At 43.8% G+C, this 21,214-nt stretch overlaps 1 protein-coding gene across 1 annotated transcript in view; it reads left to right on the top strand.

Moving 5' to 3' along the window:
* DHX29 (DExH-box helicase 29) overlaps positions 1-21,214 on the top strand; it is a 930,480-nt gene that overhangs the window by 639,067 nt on the left and 270,199 nt on the right. The gene's annotated exons all lie outside the window — the stretch shown is intronic.

Raw genomic sequence — 21,214 nt, 5'->3', positions numbered from 1 at the left:
TGCATTATCATCGCTAGCCTGTAGATATGCACTGTCATCGCTAGCCTGTAGATATGCACTGTCATCGCTAGCCTGTAGATATGCTCTGTCATCGCTAGCCTGTAGATATGCACTGTCATCGCTAGCCTGTAGATATGCACTGTCATCGCTAGCCTGTAGATATGCATTGGCTTCACTAGCCTGTAGATATGCGCTGTCATTGCTATCCTGTAGATATGCACTGTCATCGCTAGCCTGTAGATATGCTCTGTCATCGCTATCTGTCATCGCTAGCCTGTAGATATGCACTGTCATCGCTAGCCTGTAGATATGCATTGGCTTCAGTAGCCTGTAGATATGCACTGTCATCGCTAGCCTGTAGATATGCTCTGTCATCGCTAGCCTGCAGATATGCGCTGTCATTGCTATCCTGTAGATATGCGCTGTCGTCGCTAGCCTGTAGATATGCATTATCATCGCTAGCCTGTAGATATGCACTGTCATCGCTAGCCTGTACATATACGCACTGTCATCTCTAGCCTGTAGATATGCACTGTCATCGCAAGCCTGTAGATATGCATTGGCTTCACTAGCCTGTAGATATGCATTATCATCGCTAGCCTGTAGATATGCACTGTCATCGCTAGCCTGTACATATACGCACTGTCATCGCTAGCCTGTAGATATGCACTGTCATCGCTAGCCTGTAGATATGCATTGGCTTCACTAGCCTGTAGATATGCGCTGTCATCACTAGCCTGTAGATATGCATTATCATCGCTAGCCTGTAGATATATACTGTCATCACTAGCCTGTAGATATGCACTGTCATCGCTAGCCTGTAGATATGCGCTGTCATCGCTAGCTTGTAGATCTGCATTGGCTTCACAAGCCTGTAGATATGCACTGTCATCGCTAGCCTGTAGATATGCACTGTCATCGCTAGCCTGTAGATATGCATTGGCTTCACTAGCCTGTAGATATGCGCTGTCATTGCTATCCTGTAGATATGCGCTGTCATCGCTAGCCTGTAGATATGCATTATCATCGCTAGCCTGTAGATATATACTGTCATCGCTAGCCTGTAGATATGCACTGTCATCGCTAGCCTGTAGATATGCGCTGTCATCGCTAGCCTGTAGATATGCTCTGTCATCGCTAGCCTGTAGATCTGCATTGGCTTCACAAGCCTGTAGATATGCACTGTCATCGCTAGCCTGTAGATATGCACGGTCATCGCAAGCCTGTAGATATGCATTGGCTTCACTAGCCTGTAGATATGCACTGTCATCGCTAGCCTGTAGATATGCATTGACTTCACTAGCCTGTAGATATGCGCTGTCATTGCTATCCTGTAGATATGCACTGTCATCGCTAGCCTGTAGATATGCATTATCATCGCTAGCCTGTAGATATGCACTGTCATCGCTAGCCTGTAGATATGCACTGTCATCGCTAGCCTGTAGATATGCTCTGTCATCGCTAGCCTGTAGATATGCACTGTCATCGCTAGCCTGTAGATATGCATTGGCTTCACTAGCCTGTAGATATGCACTGTCATCGCTGTCATCGCTAGCCTGTAGATATGCATTGGCTTCACAAGCCTGTAGATATGCACTGTCACTGCTAGCCTGTAGATATGCTCTGTCATCGCTAGCCTGTAGATATGCACTGTCATCGCTAGCCTGTAGATATGCTCTGTCATCGCTAGCCTGTAGATATGCACTGTCATCGCTAGCCTGTAGATATGCTCTGTCATCGCTAGCCTGTAGATATGCGCTGTCATTGCTATCCTGTAGATATGCGCTGTCGTCGCTAGCCTGTAGATATGCATTATCATCGCTAGCCTGTAGATATGCACTGTCATCGCTAGCCTGTAGATATGCTCTGTCATCGCTAGCCTGTAGATATGCTCTGTCATCGCTAGCCTGTAGATATGCGCTGTCATTGCTATCCTGTAGATATGCGCTGTCGTCGCTAGCCTGTAGATATGCATTATCATCGCTAGCCTGTAGATATGCACTGTCATCGCTAGCCTGTAGATATGCACTGTCATCGCTAGCCTGTAGATATGCATTGGCTTCACTAGCCTGTAGATATGCATTGGCTTCACTAGCCTGTAGATATGCACCGTCATCGCTAGCCTGTAGATACCCACCAAAGGGAGTAGGCATCGTCCCCCGGCTCCATGGTTTAACGACAGCCTTAAAACCGAAAAGTCAAGATGCAAAGTATTAGAACGAAAATGGCGTAAAAAGTACGACCCTTATGCCAAAAAATGCTATCATGAAGCCAGAAACCGATATCACGCGGCGTGCACAAAGGCAAGAGCTGCCTTTGTCTCAAAAACAATCATCGAAGCAACTAACATGCCCAAAACCCTTTTCTCTAAAGTTAAGGAATTGGCGGGCGCACATACTACAGCCGCTGCACCCCCCCTAAGCACTCAACAATGTCAGGCGTTAGCTTGTTTCTTTACTGAGAAAATCGATAAAATTATCTCAGACATCAATACTAAAATATCTAACACTGACCAACCCCTTCCATCTAACCCCTGCCTACCTCAACCCACTGCTGTTGACAAAAACTTGCTGGAATCCTGGCCGAATCTCTCATTAGAGAATCTCAAGGGAATCCTAAAATCTGTCAAATCCGGTTCCCCTAGGGACCCCATCCCTATTAAAATTATAAAACAATTGGATGACCAGTCCCTGAATATCATTGCCAACCTCTTAAACCTGTCCCTCGACCGCGCCACTGTCCCGGCCTTATGGAAGCACGCCATGGTGACACCCCTCCTGAAAAAGCCAAATGCCAACCCAGAAATACTGGCCAACTATAGGCCTATATCCCTGCTTCCTGCTTTTTCTAAATGCCTCGAGAGACACGTACACTCCACGCTAGCCACTTTTGCAGAAGAAAACTTCTTACTCCACCCCTCGCAATCTGGTTTCAGGGCTGGGTTCTCGACGGAGACCGCCCTGTTAGGTGTCACTGAAAATATCCGACAACTTCTTGACCAAGGCCAAACGGTAGCACTTGTGCTATTGGATCTAAGTGCGGCGTTCGATACCATCTCCCACGAAACGCTCCTTAGAGAACTACACACAAATGGCATAAGAGGAAAGGCTCTGGAGTGGATTAAATCCTTTCTGGCAAACAGAACCTTTCAGATTACATCAGCACAGGCCGAGTCAGACACCTTACCTGCAGCTCATGGAGTGCCACAGGGGTCCATCCTGAGCCCTCTGTTTTTTAATATCTACCTCAAACCGCTGGTAGAACTTGTTGAGAAGCTAGGGCTAACGCTCATGAACTACGCCGACGACACCCAAATCATTTTTTCCCTGTCTAATTCTTGTCCCCACTCCCCGTCGCTACTCAAGGAAGGACTACTAAAAATACTGAACTGGATGACAGCAAACCAGTTAAAACTGAACGGGGACAAGACGGAAATTCTGATTTTGGGAAAAGACAAAGAACTCTGGAACCCCGCGCATTGGCCAGAAAAGATGGGCATCCTTCCTACCCCGGTGCCCCATGCTCGAAATCTGGGTTTTGTACTTGACAACGCCTTATCCATGGATAAGCAGGCCAGCAAAGTCACTGGATTGTGTCTCACCATAACCAGATGGTTGAGGAAAATCCTATGGATGTTGCCTATGTCAACACAGAAGACCGTAGTCAATGCCCTTATCACATCAAGGCTTGACTACGGCAACATCCTATACTTAGGCGCGAATAAATCCGTCATTGGACGACTACAAGTGGCGCAAAACGCTGCGGTCAGACTCCTGTGTAAGATTCCCAGGAACGCTGGAGTCTCGAACCATCGCCGCGACCTTCATTGGCTCAGGATAGAGAACAGAGTTCGCTTCAAGGCCTTGAACTACATGTTCAAAATTAAAACAGGAGGAGCCCCAAAATACCTCCAATCCCTTGCTTGCCTCTACACACCAAAGAGAAACCTCCGGTCCCAGACAGCAGCATGGTTCTGCATACCTAGGTTCAAACGTGCAAGATCAGGGGACAGATCTTTTGCCTATCTTGGACCGTCCCTCTGGAACTCGCTTCCTCCAAGCATTCGGAAGGAAGATAACTACCATAGTTTCAGAAAGCTTGTAAAGACCTGGCTGTACGATCAATAATCCTTCAAAATCTCCCTCCATTTCTGTCCTTTTCGTTTCTAGCTGTGTCTAGGCGCCGGGAAACCCTTCTTGGGTAGCTGTTGCGCCCTACAAATTGACAAAATAAAATAAAATAAATGCACCGTCATCGCTAGCCTGTAGATATGCACTGTCATCGCTAGCCTGTAGATATGCACTGTCATTGCTATGGCTTCACTAGCCTGTAGATATGCATTGGCTTCACTAGCCTGTAGATATGCACCGTCATCGCTAGCCTGTAGATATGCACTGTCATCGCTAGCCTGTAGATATGCACTGTCATCGCTAGCCTGTAGATATGCACTGTCATTGCTATCCTGTAGATATGCGCTGTCATCGCTAGCCTGAAGATATGCATTATCATCGGCTTTAGTGGGTCAATTTCTGCAAAGTCATATGTAGTGGGCGGGAAGAAACGTGAATGACACAATAACGGGGTAATGCATGAAGAGGGCTCTTTAAAATACTGCCTAAAATCTCTGTCCAGCCAGGAATAGTGATCACAGACATACCTTCGGTCTGCCAGGGGTCCCAGGCTGGGAGACAGCAGCCCATTAAACTTGCTGGAATTCCAAGAGATTTCATCAAACTCAGCTGGGGCAGGAAGCAGCGCCTGGGGCTGCAAACAGGGAATACGGCGTCTGCCTCTACAGCACTGGGGGATCCCTTAGAACTCAGAGCACAAAAGTGCTGAACATGTGTCCCTAAAGTGCCGGACTGGCCCTCCGTGCTGCCTACGACCATGTGCTGACGTCACGCATTGCTTGACGCGCGCCCGACAAACGCACTGCTAGATGGTGAACGCGCGCACAACATCTGGATTGCATTACACGGGCACTCTGACAGCTCCTAATTAAGATTAATCACTCTCCGTGCTCGTTCGCGCACAGAATATGCCAAATCGGGCACGCGTACATTACATACAGCCTATCACGTCAACGCTACTAAATACACAGCACAGCGAAGACGAATCACTAGGCAGATGCCATAAAAAACTAAGGAATGTGCCAGCCGGAGCCCTTTCTGAACTCTTTTTTTTCTAAATACTAAAGAGCTCGCAAGCTCCGCCTCCACTTCGTGGAAGGCGAGGCCCGAGCCCTAAAAATGACTCGGATGGTGAATGAGACCGTGAGTGAGACAGTGAACATGTCTGTGACACTGTGTAAATGATATTGTGAAGGAACTTGTGAGTGAGAGATATGGTGAGAACGTTTCTGAGACAGACATTTTGTGGGCATGTGAGTGACTGAGTGTGTGTGTGCGCTTGTGAGTGATACCGTGTACGAGAATGTGCGCATGTAAGAGTGACTGAACATGTAATTGAATTTATATAGTGCTACTACCGCTATTTAGCACTATTACCCCTGACTAGGTGTTGACGCCCTTTACTGTGAGTAGCTTGCTACTCCCGAATGCAAGGTTAGTGGTTAATCCAATACTTATTGTTGGTTATAGTGATTAGACATGTGATCAGCAGAAAAAAATGCATGCATTTATCCCAGTTATTTTGTTATAGAATATATTAATATCAATTAGGTGTGATCATTTGTTGGGGCTATGTGGTTTCAGGTGAATGGTTGGTGAGATAGATAGGCTGGTGGAGATAAGGGAATGTTAAGTTACAGGGATAGGATTTTAAAGAGGAGAGGTTGTGATCTATGAAATGAGGAAGAATATGTTTGCTATGCTCATGAGCCACCCACTGACCTGTGTATATTGCAGGTAATTTTGTGCGTATAAAGTCTCCAGTGGTTACATACTGGTGCTGCCATATTGGAGTTAATTTGTGACATAAGGGAGGACACCTGTGGCAAAAGTCAGCGCTGGCATACTGGGTTAATTCTTTTTATATAGTGCAGCCATGGCAACATGCTGGTGCTGCAATATTGGATCGAAATCTTGGCATAAGGGAGGGCAACCAAGACATGTGGGAATGGTGGGTCAACAATGTCAAAATGATAGCTAAGGGTTTAATTTAGGCACTGGCGTACTGTAGCTAATTTTTAGCATAAGGGGAGCACCCAGGGCATACTGGAGGCACCCATCACTAAACGTTGGCCCTGGATCACTGTAGGGAATTATTGACATATGGAGGGCACCCATAGCGTATTTTGAAAAACATGGGATCAACTACTTTCAAGTGTCAGGCTTCACTGGCACACCATAGAAGTACTTCAATATTTAGTGAGTGCCCTTTCTGATTCTGAGGCTCCTTACCTTATGTATGTGGAAATTGTGCATTAGAATACACAATTCAACCTAATTTTTTCAGACTTTTCTCACAGGAAGAAAGTCTCTCCCTCCCCACACCACCTCTCCCCCCGATACTTGCATGCTTACTTTATTTCATGCCAAGTCTTATGCTTCAAAACTTTGAATTATCAGCATTCAATGCAGAACCTACAGTGGTTCTTGCAGAATTGGGGAGGCGTGGGGGGGGGGGCGGATTCAGCACTCTCTCATGCAGGAGCTCAGATGGAGGTTAAGGTTTTTGGGAAGAGCAGCATTGTTGCTATAGGTCTGGTACTTAGAAAGAAAAAATATGTTTATTGTAATAGGAAATTTCCAACCCTTTCCAGAACAATGTTTGAGAAATTCATGGCAGTTAATGGAGATCGCCCACCATATCCAAATGGTGAATGGATCAATATATTTATTTCCAAATGTCCAATAAGATTACATATTCCCTGACAAAACTGTGGCAATTAACCACGAACTGACTATACATCTTTGCAAAACCAGCATTGGCAAGACAAATAGGCCTCGCCTTTGGGACCTATGGAATTTGCCAATAGTTTTTAGTTATATTGTACAGCATCCCCAAGGTGCAGCATCCCCAAGGTGCAGCATGGGTAAAAATAAAAGAAGGCCTCTGATGGAGCTGGCCTGGGCAAATTGTAGGCACACGCACCATGAATGCTCTTGCCTACAAAATGAGGCAACCACTTTTTTTTAGTTTAGTTACTAATCAAAGTTAAATCAGAAATTAAAAAGAAACGTGCAAAAAGGCGCCGGGGGAGGGTGGCGTTGCAGTATGTGGAAGCAATATGGGGCAGAAATGGAGGCACACCAGAAGGAGGGATTGGGGAGGAGAAGCAGCGTGTGTGGGAGTAACGTGAAGTGGGCGGGGAAAATCACATGGGCGGACAGGAGCAATGTGGAGCCCAGGTAGAAGAAGCACTTTCGTGAGAAGGAGGGCAAGCACAACATGGATGTGGTGGGGAGAAGCACACGGGCGACAAAGAGCAACAGAGAGTGCAGGATAAGTGAAGTACAAAACAGAGTCAGCTGGAAAAAACTGCCTTCTCATAGAGTACTTTACCGAAAAGAAAAAAGTAAGCAGTGGAAAAAAACCAATCAAGAGAAATCATAAGAGTCAATGCTCCATAGTGGGGGCAAACACAACACTGACAAGCTTGGTGATTAATAAGAAGCAGGCAAATTAGACTGACAGGAAAGCCAGCCAGTAAGCAATGGGCAGGCTCTAAGCCCATGTATGTTATTGGTAAGCCCACAATCTGTCTCGCAACAGATCCTGCATGCGCTTCTAGCAGGCTCAACCAAAAAATAAACACACAACAAACAAACTGACGTCCGTTGGGATGCCTCATTTGGTTTCATCCGTGTAACATTTTTTTCTATAGTTTATTAAAAAAAAAACTCCCAAAGGGAGTTAAAATTGAAACAGAATCTTTTTGGTACTCTCCCACACCGTTTCACCTTAACCAGGCTTCACAAAACTTTCAAGGACTAGTTTTTTAGGTCTCGCCTGTCGATGCGCATGCGCATCGAGCAAGCGAGACTATGGGGGCTTATCCACTCTTTGTCCAACTTGCAAGGAATCGTGGCGATTCCTTGCAGTGCCCGTGACTTTTAAGCTCAATGCGCATGCGCATTGAGCTTAAAAGCGCGTGCACATGCCCCCAGCCGCCTGCCTTGCCTACTCTCCCGCCCCCTCACTTCTTGATTGCACGGCCGCTAGGCCGTGCCTCCCCTACTCTCCTCCATTCGCCGTCTGTTCCCGCACTCCTCCCACACCCCCGCTCTGCCCCCTCCCGCGTCTGAAAGCTCGAACTTTAAATGAAGAAAAACAAGAATGCTGCATATTAACCACCAAAGTAGGCGTCCATAATACTTTATTTTCCATTTCGACTTAATTATATTTTATTACCTGTTCAAAATCAGTTTTTGCGTTTTGAATCGTGGCATTAGTACGTGCTCCGTTCAGTGTTACAAATATCAAGGAAATAGCTTCAAGATGGCCGCTTTTTTTTACTTACAATACACTTCCCTTCCGTTGCTTTACGTGCATGGGTTGTAGGCGTTCCCGCACTCCTCCCACACCCCCCTCCGCCCCCTCCCGCGTCTGAAAGCTCGAACTTTAAATGAAGAAAAACAAGAATGCTGCATATTAACCATCAAAGTAGGCGTCCATAATACTTTATTTTCCATTTCGACTTAATTATATTTTATTACCTGTTCAAAATCAGTTTTTGCGTTTTGAATCGTGGCATTAGTACATGCTCCGTTCAGTGTTACAAATATCAAGGAAATAGCTTCAAGATGGCCGCTTTTTTTTACTTACAATACACTTCCCTTCCGTTGCTTTACGTGCATGGGTTGTAGGCCTATCTTCGTTTTTTTTTCTTCATTTAAAGTTCGAGCTTTCAGACGCGCCCCCTGTTGTGTTGATTTTTAGGTCCAATTAGAAGCGGTTCGGTATGTTTTTTTTTAAAACTTTTTTTTAGAACTGTATTGACGGTGTTCCTTTCGCTCCGCCAATATTAAAAGAAATGTATGCCCCATAACAATAACATTCAGCAGGGGTATGCGTGTTGTGTGTACATGCCAATATAGTTCTCAATAACGACACGTACTCTTCTTTGGGGCACACTATAATCTGCTGCTCAAATGCAGCCATATGCATCCATCCAATGCCCTTGTAGTGTAGTTCCTAGTTTCCCACTAGGCCCTGCGCATTGGAATAACATAAACAGTAGTATCGACGTGGAACTGCGGATATTCCAGGCCTCCACTGACTATGCTAAACTTAATTGGGTTGTGTTACCAACTAGCTCAGAGGTCACTGGAAACTTTCTTCTCTGCATAGGAAGTGATCAGCTTCCTTGGCACAGACAAGAAGGGATTCAGCTTTCCAACAACCGTGCAACATGACAACTTTGCTCCTCAGATCAAGAGTCGATCTCTAGGGTCGTGTGAAACAATAGACAAAGATTTCACTCAGTCAGTCTAGTGCAGTTTACTTTCACAGTATGTAGAGAATAGAGAGACGGGCGTGTATCAATAAAGGGTTAACATTTATTGAACAGTCTTTCTTCTCGTACAAGAGAAATGTATTGCCACAATTGCAATAACTGTTATTATGAAAAGTACGTACAGTAAGATAAGTATTGCGAAATAGAACTGTAAAAGCATTGATATGGTTTCTTAGCCATACAATGGTTTAAAAGTAATAAAACATATATACAGTCATATATACATTAGGCTAACATACTCAACTGGTGCTTCTAACTAAGCCTACCCCAGTGTGCCTGACCTAAGCCTAACACGTGAGAAGGGGAGTAAGTAAGTAGCTTAAGTTAAGTTGGTTTTGCCAAGGTTTGTTTCAAGAATTCTCGTCTAAGGGTTTAGTCAACACCATACCTCTGAATAGAATGATGGAGGATTGGTATCTCCTTCAGGGGTCTCTCTCGATATCCCAGTCACCCGCGAGGGTAAACTGGAAGCGCCGGGACTGGATTTCTCTGCACGAGAAAGGCAGCGGCTTCTCTCAGCGCGTCGAGGAAGGAGGGGTGACAGCGTCCGCGGGCAGCTGGGCTGGATGTCTTCGCAGAGGACGGCTGCACGGCTCCTCAAGCGTACTGAACCATAGTTCGCGCTGTAGCGGCGATAATGGTAATCAGCAGCTTCACCACCACAGGATAGCAGGCTGCAGCGACAGAGTGCTAGTTTTTACCAACACGGGGTCATGCAGGCAGCTGGCATCAGCAACAGGTTCGCTCATTGCTTAAGGCAACGTTGGTAATATTTATACCTGACAGGTGCCGGGTTTGACGCAAGTTTGCTGGACATAAGACGTCAATTAAAGATGTCACTAGGAAGTGACAGTTATCAGTTGCTCATTAGAGTTCCATTACTAATCAAAACATAGCAAGCGGGGATTTCCAGGTTTGCTAAGTTTTTATCTTGTTGAAGAACTCGGAGTGTTATCTAGGAATATCAGATAGTGACTGCTGCACTGTCATTGCACTAATTGGTCGCAAAGGAAGTAGCAGAGAGTCATGCTGGAATGTGGCTCTGTTCGTGTGAGGCCAGAGATGACTTTTCAGAAAATCGCACTTGAACGGTTATGCCAATATAGGGAATAAATGGAGTTATAGCCGAATAGGGGCATAAGGTCACAGTATCGATCAGGAACCTAGATAAGCACGCAACACCCACTCCACGTTTTCATGTCCATCAAAATTACTAAAACTAAAGCAATTAGATGCATGTGTAACATTGCCCACACCAAAATACATAAATGCATTCGAAATAGGCGTACTTGTAATACATGGAATTTAGGTACTGTACGTTTTTTAAAGCATAGTAACCATTCAAAAGGTATTGCATATGAAATCAATGAACGATTATGCATAAAGAATTACACATGAAGTATCTCTGACAGAAGAAATGCGAGATAAATCATCACATAAAAATGCATTGTAATAACATGTGTGCTAGAGGCTGGTGTTATGTTGTTATGTCTCTAGATGTGTTTTTAGAAATAGAAGTGTGAAGCTTCTGTTCTCTAAGAATAGTTTTTACGTTAAGCAAAGAATTGTTCGTGCCAAAAAGAGAGGGTCAATATTTTTAAAAAATTGTCCAATTCAAAGAAAAATAGATTTCCCAAAGCTCCTGGCAGTTATTGTTGATCAAAACTGAAGGCCGAATTCAGAGTTCATGGGAACGCTGTGTGTCGGAAAGTTTCTCAAAAGTTATTGTTTCTCTATGGGTGAGAACATCGTATCAGACAGGCTCGCAAAGAATTGGTCTACAAAATCAGGTGATAGTTCAACCAAATTAGATAGCGCTGTAACTTGGCAGGTGTGAGAATGATTGCTGTCATCGAAGGCAGGACCAGCAATGCTCACAGAACGTTGTACCTGGATGATGTTGCTTTTGTCACTCGCTCCACTGTTACCACTTGGCTGTAGTACAGGAGTCTCTACGAATGCCGTCATCAGGATTGGTAGCCGCTGGGGACAACACAATGCGTGAGCCGTTATTGGACTGAGCAAAGTATCGACGTCCATTGGTACTGCTGATGGAAGTGAAAGACAGATGTCCAACACGCATTCCTCGCCGCAAAGCATACACCGTAGCACAGGTAAAATGCAATTTTGCCATATCGGTCTGAATGAAAGGAACCAGGTCATGTTTAGATCTCTTAGCCTGGCCAATCCGAGGACGTTAGTTATCCTGTCCCTGTAGCGCATTGCTAGGATTGTCTCTTCCATTCCCATGGGAGCTATGTCTGAGCCGAGGCTTGCCATAACGTAGCAGGATGGTCAAAAATAGAATCCCTGCGATGAGTCCCAAAAATAGTGGAATACCACCAAAAATGGAGTGCACGAAATTAGGAAAGATTCCCAAAATTGCCTGGAAGGGTGTTAGCAGTCCCGTAAAGACTGTCTTAAATATGCCTGGGATGCTTGTTGCACTAGACATGTTAAGGAGTTGGCTGAACATTTCTACGAAATGCACGGGGCAATTTGTTGATAAAAGGTCATGGACTTCAGTAGCCGTCCTTGTGACTAGAAGATCATACGTCTCTTTAGATGACGTTATAGGCACTGTTGTCTGTAAAAGCACAGATTTCATTTTGCTTAATGTATCAATTCGTATAGAATAGAGATTCAGACGAGGCCAGAGGGGAGTCACTATGTCTGGAGGCCCGCTCGGGAACAATGCTTGCATGCAACATTTGACCATGGACGTTACTTGTACTAGATAACTTTTCCCGGGCGTCAGGCCACAGCACCTGTGATCCGTTCTAAGAATGTAACTCCCGTTTGCGAGTTGCATAAAGAAGGGCTCTATCTGAATTGCAGGTGTGACTAGCTGGTGGCATGAAAGGTTGTTTGAATTTCCATCACATGCTCCGTGTAAATTAATACCCTGACACAAAAGTATACCGCTTAGTGAGTGTTTACAGTTGTCACCACTAAGAAATACATTTTTGTCACTGTCACTATAGCAAGAATGAGTGTATGGTAATTTCCATTCGGATTTAACATATCCTTTACCCAATTGTTCATACTGGCCAGCAGGTATGTACTCAAGGCACTTTTTAAATCGGAAAGTTGTAATCGGAATTGTGATAATTCCGTGTATTATCCATTCAATGACAGGGCTCTCTGACATTGTCAATGGTAATCTCTCGAGTTTCTCGATGCTCAAGATTGTATAGTCTGCTCCTTTCTGTGCCAAACTGATCTGTTTATCAGTAAGGTTAAAAATGGAAAATAATGACGTTGTGTTGATTAAACGCCAAGGCACATAGCCTGAACGAAGATTTTGCAGCGTCCAGCCTAATTCTATAATAGAGCGTAATTGAGACTGGCCATGTTGTAACATTAGCAAATCTCTGTCTATCACATCAAAGGCAGAGGATACAATATTGTCCAAAGAATATATTCTGGAAGACAGAGTCATTAACCCATTGTCTACCACAGAAAGTGATTTCTCCAAATTAATACGATCAATTTCTCGTATTTTTTCAGCAGTTTCAATTTGCTTTACTTTCCAAGCCTCGTTGTAAGCAGCATAGATACTGGTCGCTATGAAACGCTTTTGACGCTGTTTGCGTGGTCCAAGAATGAAGTCGCGCAAATCAGCACCATCTTTTAATAAAGACAAGTGTTGCTTAATTTCAGCCAGTGTGGATGTAGTAAGCCATTCTAGGCAGAGTTTCCCTACACTGTATGTTGTTATAATCCCTGGATGTTGTCTCTGGGAATATCTAGGGTCTAATCTGGTCATTTTTAAACCCTGTGTTTTATTCAGGAACCTATCTTGACAGCTATTTGTGTCTATAGGCCAGATTAACCACTTTTTCCAATCAGGATGTGTTCTGTTGAAATGTAAAATTTGTGACACGTCTAACTCAATATCAGCTGTTGTATTTTCAGGAATTGGCTTTGGTATAGACGGTGTTTTCAGTTCTTTGTTCTTAGCTAGGCCAAGACAAGATGTTTGGTGTATTGTGTTATTTAAAAACAACATTTGTTCTGGTATCATGCAGGTTCTAAAAAGTGCTTCTATGCCTTGCACCTGCCAATCTTTTGTACCCCAAATCGTTTTCGTTTCAATATTATTTTTCCAATAATCAAAACCAAATGTCATCATTTTGTCATAAAATGCTTCTGAATATATCAATTTAGAATTTGTCAGCATTGTTTTCATTCCTGTTTTATCTAACAGTTTATAATAAAACGTTTCTGCATCACTGGTGTTAAACCCTGAGAAGTATTTGAATTTCTCAAAAAATGCTTTAGAACTGCTTTTAGGTGGTGTAGCACAATGTTCCAATTGATTATACATAAAAACATTTCTAGGCTGTGCAGATTTATGCAAGTAATGATCCCCATAATGGGTGTAACAGAATAACTGCTCATAACTAGATGAACCTTGTAAATAATCATGATCTGTGAATCTAGCTGACATTACTAAATCAGACATCATGTCATTAATGCTGTTAAAGTCCCAATCATCAGAGAATGTACTAGGAGTCACAAAGTCACTTAAGGAAACCTTTAGTTGATGAGGATACTTCAGGATTTCGACCGGGCCATAGATCTCATAGTCTGTTTTCTCCCATACTACCCCACCAGGTATTGGAATTGCTGTGACATTTACTGTTGACAGTTCTCTTTTCTTCACGTGGGATGATCTGTGTGGTTTCAGGACTAGGTTGATGTTCTGACTTGCTGTGTCCATTGTAATATATTTTCCTTCAATGAATTTTCCCAAACAAAGTACCATGATGAGCCAAAGTAGGAGGAAAAATACACCTAGACCGAACCAGAACTCTAGCCAAGGGGAAATGAGGTAGATTTCCTTCAGTTGATGAAAGAGTTCCGTTGCTTTTTCTTTAAAAGACTTTTTTGTTTCTGGCATCACTTCGGGGTCGTTTAAATCTTCAGAGAAGTTGTCGAAGTTGATGAAATAACCAGAGGCAGTTCTGTCAATTGATGGGATTGTTCTTTCAATCTGTCTCTCCGTAGCACTTTCTGATGCCACATTAGTGTAGACTGGTGTTGTTTCTTGACGAACTGTTTCAATCTGTGTTTCAAGAGGCACGAGTTCCATGGCATTATTGCATAGTCCTTCATTGTGCACTGCAGGCTGATCGAATGTGATGAGTCTTTCAGTTTGAACCTCTTGGATTGTTGCAAGTTTGGGTATTCTGTTGTTTCTTGGGAGTCCACTGGGCCTACTGTTGATTATAGGCCACATGCTTGTGGTTTTACCAGATCGATAGACACGACTCTGTTCTCCTTTTTACCAGCAAGGGGCGGTAGCACAACTGATCTTGTTCCGGTGACTGCCAAGACAGGTACTGCTTTTCTGTAAGAAGGCCCAAATTCCTTCTTCACCGCGATCTTTTCTCTGACTAGATCCCCAATCTTTGGAATCCAGACAGGCCTTGCTGGGGCTGTTGCGGGTGGTGCCTCGTCAGTGGTACTTGGCTGTTGCTTTAACTTTATGTTGCTTAATGATTTTCTTGTTTCATTCAGTTCCTGTAAAACAGCCAAACGGTCTTTTACATCAAACTGCGTTTTTTCTTCTTGTACCACTGACATCTGACTATCGAGGTCCTGAACGTTCATTCTAATTCCGAACAATAGTTCGTATGGGCTGAAACCTTTTAGAGAATTTCTTGGCATGTTGTTAAGACTAGTCTGGACACTTATTAAATGTTTGACCCACCCAGCGCCTGAACCTAATACCTTCGCTGTTATAGATTGCTTTATGTCCCGGTTTTTTCTTTCTACCACACTTGTGCGACGGACAAGAATACCACAACCCAATTCCCATGCTAGCCCTGGCCTCCTCATAAGCTCGAGAGCTGAAAGCAGGACCCTGGTCAGAATGGAACGTGGTAATTGCGTATGTGCCGATATAGACTCGCAAATCTTTTATAACCGTTCTAGCGTCAGCCGAGCGCTGGAGGCCTCATTTTTTAAGTGCTTTTCGTCTTAACTATTAATAGGACGCAGGATGGGGTGTAGGCAGCGTTACGCTCTTTCTGACTGGTAGCCGGTAGCAAGGTTCGCTACTGCGATCCCTATTGCAGTTTTCACAGTTGTTTGCATATATTTGGTGTTCTACACTCATTCCCGGCCACCAGAATACTGATTGTAATTCAGTCAGTGATTCCTTGATCTCTCTGTGCCTTAGACCCAAACCCATGTGTGCGTCTGCTATTAAAAATATTCTCCTGTTCATGTTTGGAATTACTCTATCCCCCACTCCAGGGATTCGAGCAAAAGGAACGGAGTTTGCATCGATTATGTATGCATAATTGAGTGGATAGTTTACGGGTAGTGCTGCGCAGTCGCCTTTTACGGTCGTTTTTACTGCTAGCATGGTTTCCCCGTCTATATACTTATCTGTACGCTTTTTTGTGGCTACGGAAGCCGGGTTAGTTGCTTCCGCTTTGGCTGTATTAGCCAATGAATTCCCTGCAACGTGAACGCCATCACGTTGAAGACTCTGTGCGTGAATCACGTGAGTCTTTTGTAGTTCTTTGTGTAAAAGAGCTACTTGTTCCCAAAGCAATTTATGCTTTATTGTGGCACCTGTGTCATCTTTGTAATCGCTTTCGATCCAACTCTGCAGTTTATTGTTGTAAGAGTTGACGCAAAAATGAGAATCGCACACTATAAGTGTCGGGAATTCACGTTCTGCATTTTCGAGCGCCATCTTTAAAGATCTGATTTCAGTTCTTTGAACCGAACAGTTTCTTACAGATTCAGTTTTTGTTACTTTCGGTCTGAATTTACCGCACAGCCAACGACCTTTAATGATCGCACATGCTGCATTGTAGGATTTACTCTCTACATTAAAATGCTGTACAAAGCTATCTGTATAGATTATACAGGCATATTGTGGGAGAGGCAGAATTTCGATTGGCAGAGGATATTCTTCTTCATACTCTAAATCATTCAGTTCTTCAAATTGCGGGGCGAAATAGTATTTCACGTCTTCCGCTCCTAGAGAATCTATGTACTGTATCCATTTCGGATCCAGTGACACTGTAGGCAGGTTTACTGGGCTGAATAGCGCCTCGAAGGCGGATTCCGCTGTAAGGATATTAATCCGTTTGCCGAGTGCTAGTTCTTGTTCATTTGCTAATGCGATTTGCACTGCGTTCACAGTTCTTTCTGTGTGACTGAATGTTTTTTCTGATTGTGTGTACAAGTGAGATTTAATTGAAATTGGTACCTTTTCTCCCTCATTAGAGGTTAGGTACGTGAATCCGCATCTTCCTGGGATGACTCGGATTACTAGATCGATCGTGTTGTCACGTGTATCTAATTTTGTTTTTGCTAACATGTCTGTTTGCAGTGATCTCAAAATTTCTGTGTGTTTTTGAGTCCAATTGATTTGTTTTAAATCAGGTTTTATTAGTTCGTAGAGAGGTTTAACCCTCTCTGCGTAATTTAGTATGTAAGTTCTTCCGAAATTCAGAAAACCTAATATTGATAGTAAATTCTTCAGCGTTTTTGGAGCTTGGAGTACAGCGCACTTCTCTAAGAAGTTGTCCGCTAGGCTTTTCCCTTCACTTGATAATTCGTACCCTAAGAATAGTACTGTCAGATGGGCAATTCGGGACTTTTTAAAGTTGAATTTGTAACCCTCTGCTGCGAACCCAAGTATGATGGTGTTCACTCTTTTCAAGTGAGTATCCAAGTCGTCGTCTGTGAGATAAATATCATCTACGTAAGACAATGCTTCATCATCATAGATTTGTAGTAACTCTGTTACCCTAGCTGAGAATAGTCCTGGGCTGTTCTTGAAACCCTGTGGGAGTCGACAGAATTTTTTCTGTGACCCAAATGCAGAGAAAGCGGTCAAGTATCTGCTTTCTGGTGCAATGTTTTGACAAAAGAAACCATTAGAAATGTCTAATGTCGTTTTGTATTTTTTCCTAACTATGTTATTCATTAGGGCTGCACTATGCGAGTTTTGTACTGCAAAGGTTTTGCAACATGTATTAAGATGTCTGTAGTCCAAAACTAGACGATATGAATTGTCTGGCTTGGAGACAGGAAACAAAGGATTGTTCATTTGAGAGGTGCATGTTTGAATCACCCCCTGATACTCAAGTTGATCTAAGATCTCCCTGACCTGTTTTTTAGCTTCTTGCTTTATGGGATACTGCCGTTGGGCAGTTGGTTCATTTTTTAGTTGGATTTTGTGAGGCGGTGAATCCTCATCCCATCCTACATGATTTTTATACAATGCAGGTGCCTGGGCTACTGCCCATTTCCTTGCATATGTGTATTTTTTGTGAATCGGTATGTGATTCGAGAAGGCAGGCATAATCACTTCTTCGCCACGAGGGCACTCCCTGACAAACTCCGGGGGCCAATCTTTTTCAGCTAACAGAATATCATAGCCTTTTGAGAGCTTATCCCAAAATAGACCCTTAATTTTCCTAGTCTTATCACCCTCTATACGCAATGTTATTTCGTATATTTTATGGGGCTCGCTAAGCCTGGCGTCGGCAGTTTCAACCTGAATGTATTCATTCGTGTCCACTGTCTCCAGATGACTCATCAAGATCTTGCGCGCTATACTGATTTCTGCTGCACTGTCCAACATTGTCAATGCCCACTCCCCGTTTTTCAACTGTGTCCTCAGTATTCTTGGCATGGTTGATTACTCTAATACTGGCTACCTTCTTTTTCTGAAATTGAGATATCTTATTTTGAGCAGGTTCCTTGTCTTTGGACTTGGTGTGCTCTCCTGGGTCTGACCGTCCTCTTCTTTCCGAATTCTGTGGAAAAGATCGAGAGGGACGTGTATCAATACTTTGATATCTATCAGGTTTTTTTATATTATCCCTATTTCTAAGGTTATATCTTTTCTCAGAGGGCTCCCGTTGGGGAGACTGGCGTTCTCGAGTCGGAGTTCTTTCCCTCCGTCGAGGAGACCTTCCTCTGGACTGGAAAACTTTTTCCTTGGGAGTGGATTGTTTATTTCCATCCCAGCTCTCTTTAGGAGTGTTTAAATTATTTTTAATAAATAATTTTTCAGGATTTTCGAGCAGTTGGGGCTTAACTGGTTTCCCACCCAAGCTGTCTCTACCTAATTCTTCATAGCATTTTTCTATGATTTTTGCAAGCTCAACAGGATCTTTTATATCTGTTTCCCTCAACTTCTGGCGAATCGCCACAGATGCTGCTTCTCCCTTTACGTTGGCTAATAATATAGCCGTGACCTGCTTGAAGTCTTTCAGTAATTTCATACCTAGATTTAAAGCGGGCTCTGGACCGAATTCATTTTTAATCTGTTTTAGCACGTCTGGTATTACCGCCATAGACGGAACACCGTGTGTTTTTGTGTAAATGGAAGCAAAGACTGTACCCCAAGTGTCGCAGTCCTCCACGTGTGGTGCGATTCCCATAGGAAGGCAGATGGTCAAGATTCTGTGTTTCTCAATAGGGGTAGTATCAGGAAATACTGCCTCTATTTGAGTGATTTTCTGGGCCAACCAGAAAGGAATTTGTTCCCGTTTTACGGGTGTTTTACCAAGACATGACTGTATGTTCTGTGGTGTAATTTTATTTGTGTTCCCCTGATGAGGGGTCAGCTGTGGCGTATTAACAGCTGGCTGGACTGTTGCAGTCCGTATTACATATTGGACTAATTGCCTATGTATTTTTATTAATGTGTTTAGCTGTGCTAACAGCTCTTCTCTAGACATTCTTGTAATGTCAGGATGTGGTGTGTAGCTGGCTAGAACCGGCCACGTGGCTCCTGGTCTACCTAGTGGACCGAGCCTAGTTATGTGATCATTGTGTTTTAGGGCGCCATTAAACCAGAGCAGGTGCTCTTGAAATTTAAGTGGATTTTCAACCTCCTCGAAAGGGGCGTACTCATCCGGAGGTTCCTCTATTTTGTAATAGTGAAACTCTTGTGTTATAGCGTTTACCGCTGGAAAGTTTATCCATGAATAGAATACCTCTGTCTGCCGATACTCGTGAGCCTCTATCACGAAAATTACTGTACCACCTTGAGGTGGCAGTCCGTTTTCTATAAGTTTTAAAGTTATAGATCTTCTTAACTGGACCGGGATGATAATAGCACCCGGGTCTGTGTATTCGGGACCTTGCTGAGTCGCATCTGCTGCGGCCCCAGGGGCTCCGTTTTCTGGCATTGTAAAAATGTGAGTTTTGCAGAGTAGGTCTCCAAGGAGACAAAGATTAGATGCACAATATTTTGGAACACTGTATCCTTCAACGTTGAATAAACCAGAGCTTTACATAGGAATCTCTTCCTACTAAGGTCGGGCGGATTTTAACCTTTCACCCACTCCAGACGTCTATTGGAGTATTTTACGGGAGAAAAGGGTGTGAAATATGCACGACTGAGTTACTCTACAAGTCTTGCGTTAGTTTATCGCCTTACCAAACGTTAGGGCGCCATGTAGTGTAGTTCCTAGTTTCCCACTAGGCCCTGCGCATTGGAATAACATAAACAGTAGTATCGACGTGGAACTGCGGATATTCCAGGCCTCCACTGACTATGCTAAACTTAATTGGGTTGTGTTACCAACTAGCTCAGAGGTCACTGGAAACTTTCTTCTCTGCATAGGAAGTGATCAGCTTCCTTGGCACAGACAAGAAGGGATTCAGCTTTCCAACAACCGTGCAACATGACAACTTTGCTCCTCAGATCAAGAGTCGATCTCTAGGGTCGTGTGAAACAATAGACAAAGATTTCACTCAGTCAGTCTAGTGCAGTTTACTTTCACAGTATGTAGAGAATAGAGAGACGGGCGTGTATCAATAAAGGGTTAACATTTATTGAACAGTCTTTCTTCTCGTACAAGAGAAATGTATTGCCACAATTGCAATAACTGTTATTATGAAAAGTACGTACAGTAAGATAAGTATTGCGAAATAGAACTGTAAAAGCATTGATATGGTTTCTTAGCCATACAATGGTTTAAAAGTAATAAAACATATATACAGTCATATATACATTAGGCTAACATACTCAACTGGTGCTTCTAACTAAGCCTACCCCAGTGTGCCTGACCTAAGCCTAACACGTGAGAAGGGGAGTAAGTAAGTAGCTTAAGTTAAGTTGGTTTTGCCAAGGTTTGTTTCAAGAATTCTCGTCTAAGGGTTTAGTCAACACCATACCTCTGAATAGAATGATGGAGGATTGGTATCTCCTTCAGGGGTCTCTCTCGATATCCCAGTCACCCGCGAGGGTAAACTGGAAGCGCCGGGACTGGATTTCTCTGCACGAGAAAGGCAGCGGCTTCTCTCAGCGCGTCGAGGAAGGAGGGGTGACAGCGTCCGCGGGCAGCTGGGCTGGATGTCTTCGCAGAGGACGGCTGCACGGCTCCTCAAGCGTACTGAACCATAGTTCGCGCTGTAGCGGCGATAATGGTAATCAGCAGCTTCACCACCACAGGATAGCAGGCTGCAGCGACAGAGTGCTAGTTTTTACCAACACGGGGTCATGCAGGCAGCTGGCATCAGCAACAGGTTCGCTCATTGCTTAAGGCAACGTTGGTAATATTTATACCTGACAGGTGCCGGGTTTGACGCAAGTTTGCTGGACATAAGACGTCAATTAAAGATGTCACTAGGAAGTGACAGTTATCAGTTGCTCATTAGAGTTCCATTACTAATCAAAACATAGCAAGCGGGGATTTCCAGGTTTGCTAAGTTTTTATCTTGTTGAAGAACTCGGAGTGTTATCTAGGAATATCAGATAGTGACTGCTGCACTGTCATTGCACTAATTTGGTCGCAAAGG

The sequence above is a fragment of the Lissotriton vulgaris genome, chromosome 3_1 (genome assembly GCF_964263255.1).
Source record: "Lissotriton vulgaris chromosome 3_1, aLisVul1.2, whole genome shotgun sequence".
Lineage (NCBI taxonomy): Eukaryota > Metazoa > Chordata > Amphibia > Caudata > Salamandridae > Lissotriton > Lissotriton vulgaris.
Note: the sequence above shows the minus strand (reverse complement) of the source record. Positions and strands in the feature narration are given on the sequence as shown.